General features: G+C 35.6%; 1 protein-coding gene across 8 annotated transcripts in view; it reads left to right on the top strand.

Annotated features, from left to right (window-relative positions):
• The window catches only part of MEF2C (myocyte enhancer factor 2C), a 139,472-nt gene that overhangs the window by 22,911 nt on the left and 97,684 nt on the right, over positions 1-18,877 (top strand). The gene's annotated exons all lie outside the window — the stretch shown is intronic.

The following is an 18,877-nucleotide window of genomic DNA, read 5'->3' on the forward strand; positions in this document are numbered from 1 at the left end:
TTCTACCACAGTTTTCTGTATAAGATTAAAGGCAAACCTGTTGTGAGACCATCGCTACTTTGACTGCCCCAAACAGGATGTGGAATTGCACTTCTACAGATTTCTGATGAAAAGTAATTTTGAGGATGGTCAGAAAGAAAGTACTTGTTCTTTCACTCTCCTATTTTCCTGATGGGATCGAAAAGAGGAAGCTGTTCCACTAATGGATCAGAAGATTGTTCTGTGAATTAAACATCATCCTAAAAATACAGCTTCCATGTTTGATAGATACAAGTTCAAAATACGATGTAGATAAAGCAAAAAGGCCTCTTTAAAATCACAACAAATCTATAGACGTACAGTACTGTGAGATTCTCCTGCTGATACTTGCAAAAAGAAAGAATCATCAGCATTCCTTTTTTCAAACGTTGGTCTAAATGTTAATCTTAAATGCAGAACAGTTAAATAAATGCCCACCGTTGTGTCTGTCCACAGAGCACATTTTGAATGTTTCTCAATCTAAACCGGATACATAAGATTAAAATACAGGTTTTCTATTGAAAAGGTGAACCTACAGAACAATCAGTTCCAAAGTATGCTTCAAATTTTAAACAAGTTTCTTGAACATTATTGTCTCCAGCACCACATGCAACCCATTGGTGACCATTTCCAAGAAAGCCAGGGAGCAGGATCCTTCAATATGAACTCTGAAACATTAAAGAGAGAATTTCAAAAATATTTGTACATCTTTAACATACAATTCACTAATCATCACTCCTAAAAAGATACCTTAAGTTTACTTGAGGCAAAAGATGCAAGGTAAAAAAAGTCTGCGGATGAAGCACAGTGTCTCAGTTCTCCAAGGGCAAAATCTGAATGAAAATTGCCAACTTTACTGAGGTGCTGTAACAGCTAAAATCTATTCAGCATGCCAGGATGTATCGAGGTAATTAGAAAGGACTTAGGGCCATACAAAAAAGCGGAATTTAGGTTTTACTTTGCTGTATCCTGTTGTCTGCTGTCTGCTGTCCCCAGACTAAGTCTATGCATTTCTTGTAGGCACTGGTTTGACTTTTACAGCAGAAATTCAGGGTCTGAGAAACCCGATTTGAAATACTTCCTACCTTTAATTCAGATCAGTTCATAGAAAAGGCAATAATCTCTTTCTGGAAAGGTCCTTGATCAATTGGCTCTGGAATATTCTGGGAGAAAGCTACTCTCAGTTTCCAAATGTAAGGCCATCCCATTTTTGTATAGATAATATTCATCAAATGAAGGACTGTAATTGAGTCATGTTTCACTGGAATACCATAGTTCCTTAGCTATTGAGTTGGTCTCTTCTACTCTTTTGTCTTTCTTACTCAAAAAATAAAAGCCTTTGTTTGTTTCTCATCTGTAGTATATCTTAAAACTAGTTTAAACAGACAGTTCCATGCCATCTTTCCCATTGCATTTTATGACAAGTTTAATTATACTTTATAAAATACAATGTATAGGCAGAAAGAGCCTTTTGTTTTTTTCTTTAGGAGTGTATTCATCAGAATGTGTGGAACTAGATCTTTTGTAAATACCTCTATGTCAGTCTTCCGTAATTTTTAGTGGTCTCATTCTTTCAGGTGAGCTTTTTTTTTCAACTGAAAGTAACCATGCCTAGCAAAGCTCTGAAATCTAGGATAGGAGTCAGAAACATGAGGAGGTGTTTGAATACGAAGACAACAAGTATGCTGTAAGTGACTAATGGATTGATTATAGGTTGACTGAGTCAGGAAGTACAGCTTCAGGGTGCGATATATTGCCCAGGCTACCTAAGAGTGTTTAATAAACCTTTATGGAAACAAATAGTTCAAAAATAGCCATTATATGTGCATGTTCTCAGCCATCTTCAGCAGAGCTTGGGTGGTCCTTTAGGAAAGACCTTGTGGCTTAGCAAGCATGCCTCTTCGCCCAGTTTCTTGTAAAGTTAATGTGCCTGTTGAATATGTGGGTGTGAATCCAAACCTGACTTCCTGACCACATTATTATGCTTGAATTAATGAAGAAGAATAACAGTTCTGGTTAAAAAGTTGTGCTGATATGCAATCTTGACTAGTATTTATCCAAGAGCTTGAAACAGCTTGTAAGTCATAAAAACTTGCTGCTTTTTTCTTTTCTTTCAACTATAATTGGGAAATTCCAATTTCACAAATACAAAGAGAGCTTACATCCACGGATATTAATATGTTTATTTAACAGTATTTCAGATGTAACTGAATATACAAAACTGTGCCCTCTGCTCATGTATTCCAGCATAACTCCACTGACTTGATGACCTACTAAAAACTGCTTTATATACAGAATTATCATTCATGCCGTTAATTAACATCCACCTTTTTTTCTCAGTTCCACTCTGGCTCTTTTTCCAGACTCATTAGAAACAAAGGTACTATTTGAATAGAGTATTTCAAAAGATCTCCTTATCTTCTCTTTTGGACCACACTAGGAAGAATATGTAGATATCTGCCACTTCTTTGGCCAAGAACATTACAAGCAGAGTTAAGCAGTTTACAAAGTCCCACTTGGGCATTAAGGTCTGTATATGTGCAGCTGCCATTCGCACATCCTGAAATGAGGTGGAAAATAAAGATGCATTAAATGCTGTTCTAGAGCTTTTCACAGACTAGGCGAGTATATATCAGCTCCTGTCTGCTAACTGTGTTATGTAATGTTACGTATTAGTTTTATAAATACCAAATTGTTCCATTTTATTAGTGTGATTCTGAAGTACCATCAGAATATTAGATAATCACTGGATATGGAATGCATAACAGGCTGAGACCACTGGCCTCATGAGGTTTCCAGATTCTCTCAATAGATGACTTGTGCTGTTCACACCACTAGGTGCTATACTAATCTTTACTCAGCCGGCAGTCACATCTTATTCCTAACGTATTAGGGAAAAGAGAGTGTAAAACATCAATGCAAAATTCAGAAGAGTTTGTACATCCTTGTAATTTGAATACTGTTTTCTTAAAAAAAAATAAATCAATTAAATAAATGTGCTCCCATGTCTATTTGGTCTACCTTCAAGTGATTAGCTGAAAGAGTAACAATGTAAATTACATCTGAAATAAAAGATTTATTTTAGAGACTCAGCAGAATTCCTGAACTCATTCCTGAGCACAAGCATGCAGTTCTGCTGCCATGATGAGTCAATACCTGGGAGTGCATTTTAACTCTTAGTGAAGATCAGGTTCTCCTTTTAAATCGGAATACATACCTTCCACTATTTGTGGTAGCAGTTCTGCACTGAAGACTGTAAGTCACTGATCCTTTTTAGAGACATCTTGGGCTCTCAGTCCACATATTCAGCAGCAAAACTGGAGCAGATACAAGCAGACATAGCAAATAATGTAATAATGTACTAGCAGGTTATTTGCTTAATGTCAGTTTTAGGTATAACAGTGTTTTTGTTTGAAAGCAGAGGAAGGATATTCTACCTTCTAGGATGGCAGCCTGGATTTGGACAATGTATATTTAATTCTTTCTTCCAGAAACTATTTCAGATGACTGTGAAAATTTCGCTTTTTTGATGCATCAGTTCACCGTCTGTAGAATAAGGATGGTATTTCCCTGAGACAAATTCTGTGGGACCCAGACACTGTGGGAATGGTGGCCATATGAGTATCACAGGAGTAAACAAGACAATGTAGAATATAAATATGTAGTTGCTTTTGGAAAGTTACTGTCTAAAGCAAAGCGTACAGCCTGCAACAGACTCTTAGATAACTTCACTTTTGTAAGAGAGCCATTTTAATTAAAGTTTAGAACTTTCTGCTTCTTTCTGTCCGTTATTCTTCTACTTCTTTAGTTGTTGTGCCAAGGTATCCATGTGTGTTTCTTCCACTGTCATCTGGCTCATTCCCAGCAGATGCACACAATCTGTTTTGCTGTCACTGACAGGGCTCAGTTTATGGAAAGAATGTGACAGAACATGCTGCTGTAGTCACTTATACAGGATTCTCTTTTCCAGAAAGTAACAGATTTTTTTTTTTTTTTAATATATATCATTCAGTCATAGGGTTTTATCTGGGCTACTCTACATCAGGTCAAACAGGGTATTTGTTTAATGTCTTAGCTTTCTAATTCCTAGTTTGTAAAATATAGATTTGCCAGTAATGTATATAGGAAACCATAACAACATATTGACAGACCTCAGTTTCAAGCAGCGTCCATTTTCCTGGCCATTCTGGAATAAATGTAATATTTGCAACTCTTGTTTAGAAAACATTATGGTATTTCTTTTAAATTTTCTATTCCAATTTATAAATATTGCTGATCATCCAAAAACGTGGAGTCTTGAGCATCCTGCATGCATACGACCATACCAACGGATATTGTATAAAGGATTGTGTGTTTCTTCTAGTGCAAAGTGCTCGTCCAGCAAGAGGCTGCATAGATGCAAATAGCAAAGGGAAAATTGACTATTTGGGACTTTGTTGCCAAGGGAAAAAAGGCTTTAAACACTATAAATATTACCATTTATTGTTGTGTTGTGGTAACACCTATGGGTCCTGACATAGAATAGGGCCTATAGTGCATGATGCTGTGCAAATATACATTAACGTATCTACCTCAGGCATTAGCAGTTTGAACAAATGGGATAAACAAAGAAGGCATAAGGAAAAGAAATTCAGATAGTTTTACTATTAAGAAAGTCCTGCAGTTTTTCTGCATTCAGTAGGAAGAGCTGGTAATTAAACTTTATGGAAAGTGTCTAACCAGCATAATGCTGTTTATGAGGTAGTGGGGTGTTCCTGTAATGTCTTTGCCAGAGGAAAATTAATCAACAGCTCAAATTTGGTAAATATTCTGAGTTACCACTTTGTTACCATCCACCTCTATCCCGATGAGGGCAAGGATGACAATAGCAAATTCCACACCGGGCTGCTAATGTTACAGCCTAAGCTGTTAAAAAACTGTTAACATTAAATATGTATGGGCACACTAGATGTTTATTAAGGAATAGAATTTGTTTTACAAGCTGATGTTGCCGGTAATCCTATTATTTTCTTTCTTAATGGTCTAACGTGTCTTTGAGTTGTACTTTGTTCAGATGGGTTGATGTCTCTGCGTTCTCTTTTATCTATAGCTAAAAAAAAAAATATTCAGCAGTGGAAATCTCCATTAAATACTAAAATAAAAATCTAATTTAATGAGCTTAGTTACTCGGCTGTATCTGAAATAGCTGCATATATACATTAACATAATTTAAATATATTTCAAGAAATTTAATATGAATTTCTAGACATATTTTAAAACACTTTTTCATTTTTGGGACTGCCTTTATATACTTAAAACTCTGAATTCTTTACATAAGTTCAGATTTTATGTTTTTGGCAGGGTATATAGAAATTGGTAGGTTATCTAGAAATATGCTACAGTAGTAGACTGCCATGTTAACCACGCTTGTGGTTTTTCTGTAAAATCTCTTCCTATGATCATGTATATATATTTATACATATGTACACATATACATATATCTGTGTGCTTTATATACAAATATATATGGTTTTCTAACTGTGCTTGCATACCTCTGGGTATGCCTTACACTGTAAATAAAACTGTCAAATGTCTCTTCACAGTTAGACCTCATAAAAATAATCAGTCCATAAACACGTGGTGCTCTTTTTTCACATATATACAGTTACTACATAAAATGAAAGTCTCTCTGCTGCTGTTCTAGACTTACAGACCTCCTATATTATGGGTTAAAACTACAGTGTTTTTTAGTGGGGTTTTTTGTGTGTACTTTTATATTTGTTTTTGTATGCGGGTACAGGAATGATATATATAAGCATCCCAAACATAACTTTTTATTGGTTTTATCGACAGGTTGGATTAGAAGATGACTGTAACCATGTATAGTTTCTATTACTATATCTTTAATACTATTTTTGTTACAAGCTAGATCTTTATAGGGTTTCTGCAAATAATACTGACTTTTTCAATTAGTCCTAAAATTAATTTTGGATGGGAAACATTAATATGTGTATCTCTAAAAGACAAATATTTTCAGTATGTCAATTATTACACATAATGTAAACAGGAAAGCTAGGAGGAATTCAGATCCTCAAATTATTTCTTATGCTACCTCCCTGCCTTGATTGCTAGGCTCGGTCCAACTCCAGAAACAGTGTTGCCGCTTCACTATTACACTTTTAAGAACAAGATTACAAAAAGACCAGCATATTTATTAGTAATCACACAGACAGAAGTGGCTGGGGTCCTTTACTACATTTCTAAATGAGTAGATTGTATAACCCAATATGTATTAGAAGAGTTGATACTTCTACAAAGTGTCAAAAAAGAGGCCAAAGACCAAACAAAGGACTATGAAATATATCACCTTCTCGTTGTGTCAACTTGTAATTATTTAGATTTTTTTTAATGTATTTCTTTTAAACTTAAGCATATTAATTATACTTTCTTAAAAAAAAAAAAAAAAAAAAAAAAAAAAGCAACCAACCAAACAAAACCCCTATAAACTGAACTGCAGTTCAGCATAGCAATATATTCCTTTTAGATTCAAATCCTAAGCACAAAAATCTCAAATCTGTTAGCCTGGTACTTCATGGTCCTACTTGGAACCTGATATGGTAAAAGAGATGAAATTTATACACATCCAGATTTGCTAAATCAGGTTACATATTCCAAAAGTGAATAATTATAATATAGAACTCTATTTTGTAGGTTTGCCAGTTTCAGAGTCTGTTTCAGATATTGGTGCTTATCTTGGCTGTAGATATATCACAAGTGAGAAGAGGTAAAGTCAAGATTGTTTGGATTTTTTTTTTTCCTCATTTTATACATAGCTGATAAATTCCATCTAAAAAATAAAATCCATATGGAAAACTGAGCAAGTGATTAGCAGAAAAATGATAGTCTGGGAGCTGCTTTTCCATAGTTTTAGTTTGCATAGGTCCGACACTTAGCTTTTTGTTCCCCTTACTTTCATCTCTGTGGAACTGGGACTAGTATTTTCAGTCTTCCAGTAGTATTTCAGGAGTAAATATTGACATTTACTTATGTGATAGGATGAAGATACCTTTATATCTTCAGATAAAAAAAAATATATAGAATTGATCAGTAAGTCATGTATCAATGTACATTTTATGTGATGTAAAGAACTGGAAAATGTCATGAAAGGGATTAGTTGGATGTATGATTATACACTGGAAAATTAACGTAAGATTAATACTAAAAAATTACATTTTCTTGCTGTTCACAATGTGGAACAGTACGGACTTTTTGGCTTGAAAATACTTTCCAGTGTCTTGCCGGTCGCCTGCTTCCGATGGGTGAACCGCCCTCCGTCGGGGTATGAAGCAGAATTTTTCACCCTGTCAGCCTAGATGTGGACCTTTCATGAGCAGAGACAACCTGATTTTGTGATGTTAGCTGCCCCAAAAAATGTATTATTCATGGAGCCAGGCTCTTCACCAGTAATGGTAGTCTGGTTTTCTTGGGCTAGCACTGCCCCTAGTGAAAGCACTGTTTGTTTGGGCATTTTTTTTATTTTTAAAAAATACACTTTTCCTTTTTTTATCTGTCTGCCCCAGCATGCAGAATCAACAGATTTCTCAAGAAGAAATTATACTTATCCACAATCTAAGAGAGAAGGGGACTGTCTGGTTGGAGTCAGGGTTGACCACTGGCTCTTAAATGGCACACAAGTTTGGCTGTGACATGCAGTCACACTCCACCTGCATAAATCTCATAAATAGAAGTTACGTTATAAATATGTAATTACACACAGGCAGGAGATACCTCACAAATGATTCATTTTGAATCACTTCATTCCACAAACAAAAATGTCAGTGATCAATTCCCTGTTGATTATATTACGACTTTCCATTCCAGTTGCATTTTGTCCTTGGCGAAACTACTGATGCTTTTTTAATTACAAATTTATTATTTTGAGGAAAAATATATTATTTTCCTCAAATATATTATTTTCATAGCACCCAGAAAAATTACCCATGTTAACTGTGTTAAGATGGCTAAGAATGAAGCAGCTCTTTTGTAGTAGCCTTTCTAAGTTATTTTGAAGACAGCTCAACTGACAAATCTATCTAATATCATGTTAACATTTTTTAAAAAAATTGGCAGTTATTAAGCTTTCAAATACACCATCTCAGTAACTGTTCCAATTTTTAATTTCTGTTAGCTAAAAAATGTGAAAATAAGAACAGACAGATAGCTTTGTTGTTTCCAAAGTCTCGTAGTTCTGTTTTAGGTTGTTTGAAAACTTAACTGTTAAAATATGAAATGTAAGCAGCTGAAAATATAATATGCCTTATAGCTCCCTGGTTGTGCAGATTACTACTGTATAGAAAAAGTCCATTTGATGGGATAAAATGAGACCTCTCTCTTCATTATTTGGATTATAATTGGCAATACAATTGCAACCCATAACATAAATCTACTTTCTTTATGTCTATATGACAAGGTGTCGGTATGAGATTAGGCTCCAATTCTGAAAAACAAAAAACAAATGTGCAAGAAAGCTCTAACTCAAATGGTGAGTTAAATAATTTGCATCCCAATTAAAGTCATGCCTAGACCAGACCCACTGGGCAGCTCAAGCATTGAAGGATCTGCCGTTACAGTCACCAAGAAGAGCCAGGGCATTTCTGAAGCTGAGAAGAGAAACAGTTCATTATGAGAAGGTAAACCAGATATTTAAGAACCTTTAGCTTATCTCTTGGCAACAAGATCACCTGCAAATCTTCAATATTTTCTTAATTTTTATGATCTATATCCATATAGGGCATGCAAGGCAAAGAGTTTTTCTTCTCCTGTGCACAGTGCACACTTCCTATAAACAGAAGTTGGCTTATGGACAAAAGGATTGTATATTTATGTTAAAAAGAAAAATGCAAAGGAGCAAGCTAATGTTTCTGTCTGTATCATCAAAAAGATATTGTCCGCTACTTCTTTCAGTCAGAAGTTCTGCACACAGTAGCTGCTCAGTAAATCAGGAAACAGCTACGTGTGTAGCTATTTCAGCATTACATTAAGCTAGTGTTTTCCTTCCCTAAATACCCGCTGTTACATAATGCCACTGAAAAATCTTTTCACAGAACTGAAAAATACTCAAACTATTTAAACAAACCCATCTGAGAGGTCCCTTCCTTTAAACAGTAAGGCCTAGTGGCAGTGGAAAGTCTTTTTTTTCTCAGTGATTGGTTTGTCTAGTTTTGTTTCTTTGCCTACCTCGCTTAATAAATAAATAGATAAGGAGGTCTATTCTGAATTTTCGGACTGTGAGAAGACCTTTTGTGAAAGCCGTTTCTCCTCCTCAACTGGACTGATGGTACAGGGAGTTGCGTTCTCATCAGCAAAACTTGTGTAACCATCTCCATAAAGTTCTCTGCCCTTTCACTGAAGTCTTGTTAGCTCCAGAGCAACTCAGCTCCACATGAGAACACTCACCAAACATGTTCAGTCAATTTCCTCACATCATGAAGTGCCAAATTTTCAGTATGAAGTAGAAAACATTAGAGGAAAATGTTTGATATGAAAACCTCAGACCGGAAAGTTTCTTCCTGTTTCCATTAAACTGAGATAAAGATCCATGTTATAAAAGTGTAACTTTTTAGCTTTTGTGTGCAAAGCTGCTCTGAACAAGGTTTTGGGGACACAGTAATCTGGATGAATTGTGCAGATGTGTTAAGGTAAAGGAACAAATCCTTACTAGAGGACTTGAATTATTTTCCCAACTTCTTCTGTAGACCTGCCATATAATTCCAAAAAAGTCCACTTGAAAATTCCTCCTTTTGCTGTAAAACTCTACTGGTTACTGTAAGCCAGAAGTTAAAAGTGAGGAGGGAAAACTTTGTTTTATCGTATATGTTATCAGTAAACTATTTTCAGAAGCTTCTGAAAAAATAACACTTGTCATTTGAGTGCTGCAGCTGTTAGTCTGTTGAGACATAGAGGGGAATGGGGCATATATTGAATTATTCATGAAGGCTACTGCTATAGTTGACAGAAGTTCATCAGCTAATTCCCCCAACTCCATTCTGATCTTTCTTTTAAACTCAGTCAGGCTGTAGGGGTACAAGCTGTTACTTTTAATAATCATGCCACTACAAGTTTCCTATACTGTGTACATCACATAAGCTTTTCTCTTTTAAGAAAAATATCTATTCTTCATTGGGGAATGAAAAGTGTTTAATTTTGAATACTTTAATTCACAGACAATGTGAATAATTTGATATGCTTTCAAGATGTGACTATTATATAAGTGTATTATCAGATGTATGCAATGATGTTCTATTACCGTAATTCAATGTGATGAATCAAAAACCCCTGACATTTTAATTGTATACATATTTAAAATTTTCATTATTTAAGAACACAAGGAGGTTTTCTGTGCTATTACTTACAACATATTTTTCAGTTTATAAGCCAATTCAACGTGCACAAATGCAAGGAAATCTCAGTTTGCAGAGGCGTGGGGAAATCAAGTACTTTATATTCCAAATCTAAGCCTCATGCCCACATTAGCCAACTATTTTGTTGTGCAAAATACCAGATTAACAATAAAAATATTTTGTGTCTCTTCAAAGCAGTGCTGAAGTTCAAGGTTAGTTTGGCAGACACCAGAACCGTGTCATGAAGTGCGTGCTTGCGGTGGATATTGTAGGAATGCTAAATATCAGAGACTTTGTCCCAGTTTGGATGATAAGGAACTGTGTGTCTCTCCCTCTGGGAATTCCACAAGTGCAACTCTGTTTTCACATGGGCAGGATTGCTTCTGCAGAAGTATGTTTTTTACGGGCTGTGTTATTTGTTATCTTTCAGGAGACCGCTCTACCTTTTTACAAGTCGCTACAGACTGATTTGGGGGATTTGAGTGCTGCAGGAAAATGTAGCGAAAATTCCGGTGTCCAGTTCATTCCCTTCTCTGCTGTGGAGATTTCTGCAGTGGATAAGATTGAAAAAAATGTCTTTTTAGTGGTGTTCTTGATGCAGACAGTGCCCTTATTTATCCTGTGATGACCTCATAGCAGCAGCACATGCCCTCTTGATGGAGAGGATTATTGTAATTCCCTCCTCGAAAGGCTTCCAGCAGCTCAGCTCTGTCACTTGCAGCCTGTTCAGAATGCAGTGACACACTCCCGTCCCGTCTTGAGCAAATACGATCATCCCTCTTGTACCTCAACTCATTTACTTTGTCTGCTATGAAGTAGCTGTTTGATTTTTAAAGTTTGCTCTCTCAGTTTTGAAAACCTTAATGGTTTAGATCCTGGCTATTCTCGAGAACTCCTCCACAAATATCATCTTGACAGATATCACCACCCCCATAGCACATTTTGGGAATCTCAGCATCACATCTCAGGTTGGCAAGTTATGTCCTTGCTGTGATAGGCCTTCAGTTAAGGAACTCCCCCAGGAAATCTGTCTTGAACCATATATCCTTGTCAGAAAACATTAAAATTAAATTTAAATTTTTTGTTACTTATTTTTTCTCCACTGTTATTTTTCAGCATAATTCCTATTAAGACCATATTTATTATGGTTGCTCTCAACAATTCTTGTTGGAATTGTTATTTCAGATTTTCTTGTTTATTCATTTGTATGGTAACCTCAGCAAGTTAGTGGTGTAGTTATTGATAGTGACTTCTTAATGGTGAGTTTCATGTTCCATGATAAGGTTACAAGCTTTTCCACATCAGCTTACACAGCATGTCAATATAGTTGCTTAAAAAAGTTTGAATCTTACTTCTTCTTCCTTACAAGGAATTATTTCTTTCTTTTTCCCATTTGCAATCACTAGCTGAAATCACTGGGTTTCAGCTGTGCAAAACTTCAGATAGAAAGAAATCCTTTTTGTTTGCTTGTCTTACTGTCTGTCTTGCTTATTCTATTATAGTCCCTATAATTATGGTGAGATGTCCACAGCTGTGTTTAGATGGTGCCTAATTTTCTCCATCGATGATAAAGTAAGACTATGTCTGAAGAAGGTTAGATTAGATGCCAAATGTTGGTGGCTACGATAAGGTTGGGTGGACTCTACACTCATGCGCATTCAGAAGTGCTTTGTGCAATACATAAGGCTTATTTCTTCAATGCCATGTCTGCATTTTCAGTCTAAAAACTAATTCCATTTTTAACACCTGAATTCCATTGTGGAATCAGGTGTGACACTTTTTACCAGATTGCTAAAAATAGTATTCCATGTCCTTTCACCTGAATGCCATACCCATGTTTAGATGCAACTTGTATCCACTAAAGGCTGTGAACAGCACCAGGAATTAACTTCTGCATCTCCCATGTATTCATCAGTTTCAGGTTGTCTTTGGCTCACCCCTCTCCTTGGGATGCAGTAACAGCCTCTGTGGTTTCATTCATATTAACCGTTACATATGTACTTAATTTTAGGTACCTGAACAGCTCTGCACCCTTCACTGAACTATTCGAGTGTTTTAAATTAGGTATATACATTCATGCTTGTGGTTTCGGGGCCACAAGATGCAGTACTGCAAAGACTTACACATTTGTTCAAGTTTACTATTTTTGGATGTTGTACCGATGTCGCAATTATTTTTGTCAAGTAAAATGTCCCCCCACCTTGAAGCCTTCATTTGACTGGTTGGTGTGGTGATGTGCTTATAAATTATTTTACTTCCTTTGAATTTTGAAGTATTCCATGGATGCAAGTTACTTCAATACTCTGATTAAAATTATTATAATACAGGACATTTTCTAGACTGCATGTATTACTACAAAGTGAAAACCAGTATTCAGGAAAAAAAAAAAAAAAAAGGCCTGTTGGTGTTTGTTTGTTTGTTTTTCGTTAAACCAAATGTTACAAATTAGTTATTTCTGGGGAAAAAAAAAAAAAAAAAAACAAGGAAATGGAGGAAGTTGACATGCATACCTGAATCTAACTTAATTATATTTAGATCTTTGTAAATTTAGCTTCAGTGCAAACTCCTTGTTCTGCTGGGTCAGCTAAATAGATTATTTTTTAAAACTTTTCATTTTGTTTTGTTATTTTTTGTTATTTTTGTTATTTTTGACTGATGGATTACAGTCAATGAAAATACCAAGAAACTTTTAAGGCCAAATAATTCTTGGAACAATTCAAAAGTATTTCATATTATTAAGATGGGAATTTACAAATCCTCTTTACGGGATAGTCTTCAGGGTAGCCTACTCTTAATCATTAGGCCTTGAACTGCAATCCCAGCAGAATGTGTTGTTTTTAATAGCACCGTCTCCTATGAGCAAATTTTATTGTGGCATCATGGAATACCATGCATTCTTTTGCTTTATGATTTATTCTCCCTAGATACAAAACTGTAAAAGAGATGTGTTAATCTATTTTTATTCAAAGTATAGAAATAGCTCTGTTACAGTTCAGGGATTGAATAACCAATGTGAACATAGTACTCGTTCTTAGTCGTGCTATACCTGGTTCTCAGAGTAAGAATACTGATCAATTGCAGGTACAGATATGCAGCACATTTTACAGATCATTGCTAAGTAATACAACCTTCTGTTTCAGACTGTTTTTCCAAAACACAGTTGTAAACTGAAAGCATAAAATTGCTGCATTAAATCATAGATAATGTACTTCAATGCTGGTTGCGAATATGTACTAGAAGAACACTCACAGTGAGCTAACTCAAAATTATCCTTAAAGAATGACAATATTTTATGTGAGTTTTCGCTCTTGATTGGATACTTAGGGCACTGTTCTTCAGAGATTTATGCACTACCTATGTCTGAATTTATACAACTAAAAGAGAAGTGCTTCAGAATGCAACGTTTATCTCTAAATTGAGATAAACTGTTATTCACTTACCTGTTTTTCAGCAGGCAATTATCAAGTGGCTGTTGTGCAGCATAGAAAGGAGAATCAAGGCAGATTAGCCTGGTTGTCTGGCACTTACAAGTCCATGGCTGATAACCCAGGCTGGCCCTGACCTTGGCAGTGTTGTCAAAGCAATCTTTGCATAAGGATGAACTGTTCTTGAACAATTTCTCTAATATATTAAACACACACACACACACAAAAAAAGGACTTTCCCTTTAACAAAGGAATGCATATTTTCTCCTTTTTTCTTTCTTATCTTGAGCAAATGGATTTAAACAAGCTGCTGCCCAGGACCTTCATTTCTGTGTTTCTTGTTTGATCTTGGTTCTTTTCATAGTACCCCAGGACTTGAGGCAGTGCATAATGAAGGTTACTTCTGGAGTCTTTTTCTATCATTAATTTTGAAAAGTTCAGATGGTGTTGTTTAGTAACCTACAGCTGAAATATAACATTCATTCACACTGCAGTTTCCCTTAAAAATACATCCAAAAGTTGGAACATTATTACACATTTTCAAAGTGTTTTCCTTTTCTGTTCCACTTTACGTAACTAATGCATTTATCTTTTTTGGACGGAAAAAGGGAAATAAGATACATATGCACAGATGCAAAAAGTCAGAAGAGAGACTGCAGGCTATAATACAATCGAGGGAACCTGCTTCATAATCTCAGATCGAATTATTGATAAGAAGCAAGAGATTAAAAATGAACTGAAGTTGTAGAATGCATTTTCTGCAGGGCTCTGCTATAGCAAATCTTTAAAAATCGTTTTAGATTTACTGATGACAGCAAGGATAAAATGTTATCCTACAGCATCACCAGACTTTCAGTTATAGGGAACACACAGTCATTCTTGAAATGCAAACTAAATATTTTTTCATTACTACCTGTCTGGCAAAAGAGAAGAGGAATGTAGGACTAAATTACTTATCATTACTGATCATTATTCTGTGAACAGAGAAGAATTAAGAGGAGTCACAGCACACTGCAACAGGTGCACAGCGTTGCTGAGATGAGCCACAATTTCTATGCAATGCACATATTTACCATTCACACTTACTGGTTTCATAATGCACATGACGTGTAATCCTACTACGCAGATACAAACCCCACAGCCACGACAGTGAGCCCATTTTTGCAGTAAAACGTAAAAAATCATGCAGTTGGTAAAAACCAATATGACAGTTTGTGTTCATACCCATTCTGTATTTTAAAGTGTTCCAGTGTATAAAAATCAGTCTCAGAATAGATATTGATTAAAATATATATGATTACTTGCTAGTGATCATAATGTACTGAGTATTTTGTACCATGTTTTTCACAAGGTGCTTTTCTTTCAGTGTGACTAGGCCCAGATTATACCCTGTTTACACCTAATTTTAGGTCTTACTATATTCCACAATGATTTTTACCCAGTCGAGTGGAAAGCTATGCATATCAGTTGAAATACGGCCAAATTTTTGAGAAAAAAAATATATTAAATTATAAGTAAATGTTACACTATATTGTTCCAAGCAGATTTAGTAGCAAACTGGATCTAAAATGTCCTTCCTAAATTTAATGATAAATTATTTTATTCGAGTGAATCTTTCAGTCTGTGAAAATGTGAGATTAATCTGTTTAATTATAGGCTATGATTTCAGGTTTAGGCAGTATCTTATTGCTGGTAGCAAACATTAAACAATCTATTCCAGGACGGTGCTGGTATTTCATTAAACTGGACTGAGGCTCAGCCTTGGAAACATTTGCCCTTGGAACTGTTGTAAACAGAATGCTAAGAAACTGAAGCTTGTGCTGCAGCACCACCTTTATCTTGGTTTAGCTACCTTTTTTTTTAAATGTATTTGAAAGACAGTTGAATTTGACCAGCCAAAGTAATGCACTAAAATACAGTCTGCTTTAAAATGTGAAGGGTTTTCTTTTTCATTTTTTTTCTTTTTCTAACATAGTTCAGTAAAAAACTAAATTGGTGCATATGCTATAGTTTTTCCTCAGTTTAGTCTCAACTAATCTCAATGTCTTCACCCATTGAAAGCTGCTATTTCTGACTGATGTGTCTGTCTCAGAATTGGCAATTTACAATTCTAACCCATGGCATTTTTGAGGTCCTTCAACCCTTTTAGTCCAATTCCAGGAAGAATTTGACCACATCCAAAGCTGGTGGTGGTGTCTGTTTTTGCAGCAGACATCTAAACACAAAGTAAGCGCCTGGCATCTTGTCAGATTCGCTCAGAGTTGTTTGATACTGCCTGCTAAAGCCTGACTTTAGGCTGAAGAATTGCCTATCCAAAATTTAAGGAAGTGTTCAGACTTGCCGATGGCTCTGATTCTCCCTTATCTAAACTTAGTTTCTGATGTTTTCTGTCCATTCTTGTGTCAATGTGTTCCCTTGTGTAGGTTTCCTTAATTTGTCATGTAATAAGAAGGAAAAAATAATTACTTTTTGTTTGTTTTTGGTTTTGTTTTTTTTTCTTTTTATGTTAGTATTCAAATCAACAAGGCTAAAAGCAATTATTCTATGCATAATTCCAGGAGAGCAGGCAAGCAATTTTAATACCTATATAAGTTTGCCTAACTTCAGCAAGGAGCTGTGCATGTATAGAAGAAAATTCATTCTATCATTTTCAAATGGTAAAATTTGTAGACAAGTTTTCAGAAACAGGCATTTCTCAACCTACTTCATAAAATGGACAATACCTAAATCACTGCATCCCCCAACACCGGCAAGAGAATAAAATCTCCACACAAAGAATAGCTATTTTGTAAGTGACAGAATAGTGCTAGGAAACACAATCTATTAGTATCAACAATAAAAGTGCCACCAACACATTATAGAATATCTACCTCCTGGCAGTTAGCAACATTTTTGTGGATCACTGATTACTTCTGTTCTAAGAAGTTCTTGTAGGAAGAATTGATAATTGAGATAGTTTCTTACTCAGCAGACATTTTTGATCTCACCATCTCAAGAGAGTAGAAAGAATTTGGATTTCGCCTATAAAACTTAATAACTGGGTAGTATAAAAAGAGTTATGTATGACACATAAAACTCTCTTTGACTGGTCTAAACTGTAAACATGTTTGAGGAGAAAGGGTCTTGTTCCTCTCTTCCTAGTATCTTTTGTGTGGAGAACTTTCTGTTCTGTCTTTTGCAAGGTGCCAAGTCAGCAGTGTCAAGTGGATGTTCACGTCCTCTGTGTGTGCTTCTTGTTAGTGCAGTCGTATATTACTAAGCATCTGTTTCCATGGAGGCTGTCGCTCCCTGTTTCTGAGCAGTAGATCTGGCCTTCTGGTCAAAAATTGTGTTTCTTGGAAAATTTCAGTGATCCAATTTACTAGTCACACAATCTAGGCCCACACTTACTGCCACTGGAAGTTGGCCATTCTAACCATTTTCTACCAAATATTGAGATTTTGACCTCTTCAGGTTAATATGAAACTGGGGTGTCGATTTTTAAGAAATATGCAGTGTGTTTGCCATGGCAAGTAATCACTGCCATAGCCCTACTAAAAATAGATAAAAAACAGGCTACTACACAAAAGATCTCTCAGACTTCCCACAGATTTATTTGAGAATACCACCACTAATATAGTTATTCTTAAAGTACTTGTTTTCCATGAAAAATTTAAAGCAGTTAGAAATGGATTATTGAAAACAGTGAGTGCTAAAACCAGTTCCCAAAAAGGAAAAGTTGACGTCATATAAAATATTATTAAAATATATTTGAAAATATGTGACGAAGGATCTCTGCACCCCAAGGACTATGTCACGATTTACCCTTTGGCCTGTTTAAGACTGAATTATGTCCACCAGTTTGATCTGTATCGCACCATATGCAAATAAAGCAGGGAAAAGTATAGGTTATTTACATGAATGTGTATTTCTGCTGTTGTGATGGGAGGCACTGCCCTAAGAGGTATAACACTGTTCTTCCTCTGATCTCTTAGTTGTGTTCACATAAACTGTATGAGAGTTAAGAAAAGATTATCAGTTAGGTTTATTCAGACAGTGCTCAATAATTAAGTATTATCACGTCTTTAGGATTAGCCCATTGTTTTCTTTCATGGCATTTTTATAGTCATCCATAAGATGGTATTTCAAAAAACTCCATGTTGCAGTCAATTATATCTGAGAAGAAGAAGTGTAGATATTAATTGCTTTGAGTGATTTTTTGGATGCAAAATGTTCGTGCCTTCATTAATCTTCATTAGTTTGAAAGGAGATTCCTATTAGTATTTTTCTTCTTTCTGTGTTACTTTTCTGGAAAAGCTGGTAAGAGAGTCAGACTTTACTCTCTTCAGGCATGACGAAATTCCTGTTAGTAAAAATGTTTTCTAATTGCATAATATGAATAGGCCTCTATACAACTCAATGAACACAAAATATAACCAAGGAACGTGATTGGTTCACCTGACTCTGTAAGCAGTGCCATGGTGAAATGTTCACACTTCTAATAAGACAAAACATCACCAAATCTGTCGTCTAAACCAAAAGGCAAAGAATGCATTCTTCAACAGCACTAGGATTTATATGGGCAGTATAATGATCCAAGATGGAATTTGGCCAAGACATTAGACATAATTCATCCTGTAAAGATCGTCAGGAAATCTTTAATGTTCTCAGTGACCAGGTTCTTGGTTTTGCAATTCATTTGTAACACACTCTTTTCTGTTAGCATAGTGCCTTGAAAACACCATTGGTTGATATGTGTCTAGCTTCATATATTACCTGTACATGTTTGGATGTCTTTTGTTAACTGCAGTGAAATATGTATAAGAGTTGAGTACTATACTGGTGTTCCAGGATGACTGAAGGCCCATTATTTTACGTGCTAATTTTCATACCATAGAAGCTTATAAGAAGAGACTGTCCCTGTCCTAAAGAATTTGCAGCACGTTAATCTGACCCAGCTTGACCCTGATTAGCTTGTGAGAATCAACAGGATCACAGCACGTGCTGGTTTGACTGCAATGACTCGGAGAAGTGTCTCTTCCATTAACCAGGGTGACCATATGCTATACAGGTTAA

This window comes from Streptopelia decaocto (assembly GCF_964273445.1).
Source record: "Streptopelia decaocto genome assembly, chromosome: Z".
Lineage (NCBI taxonomy): Eukaryota > Metazoa > Chordata > Aves > Columbiformes > Columbidae > Streptopelia > Streptopelia decaocto.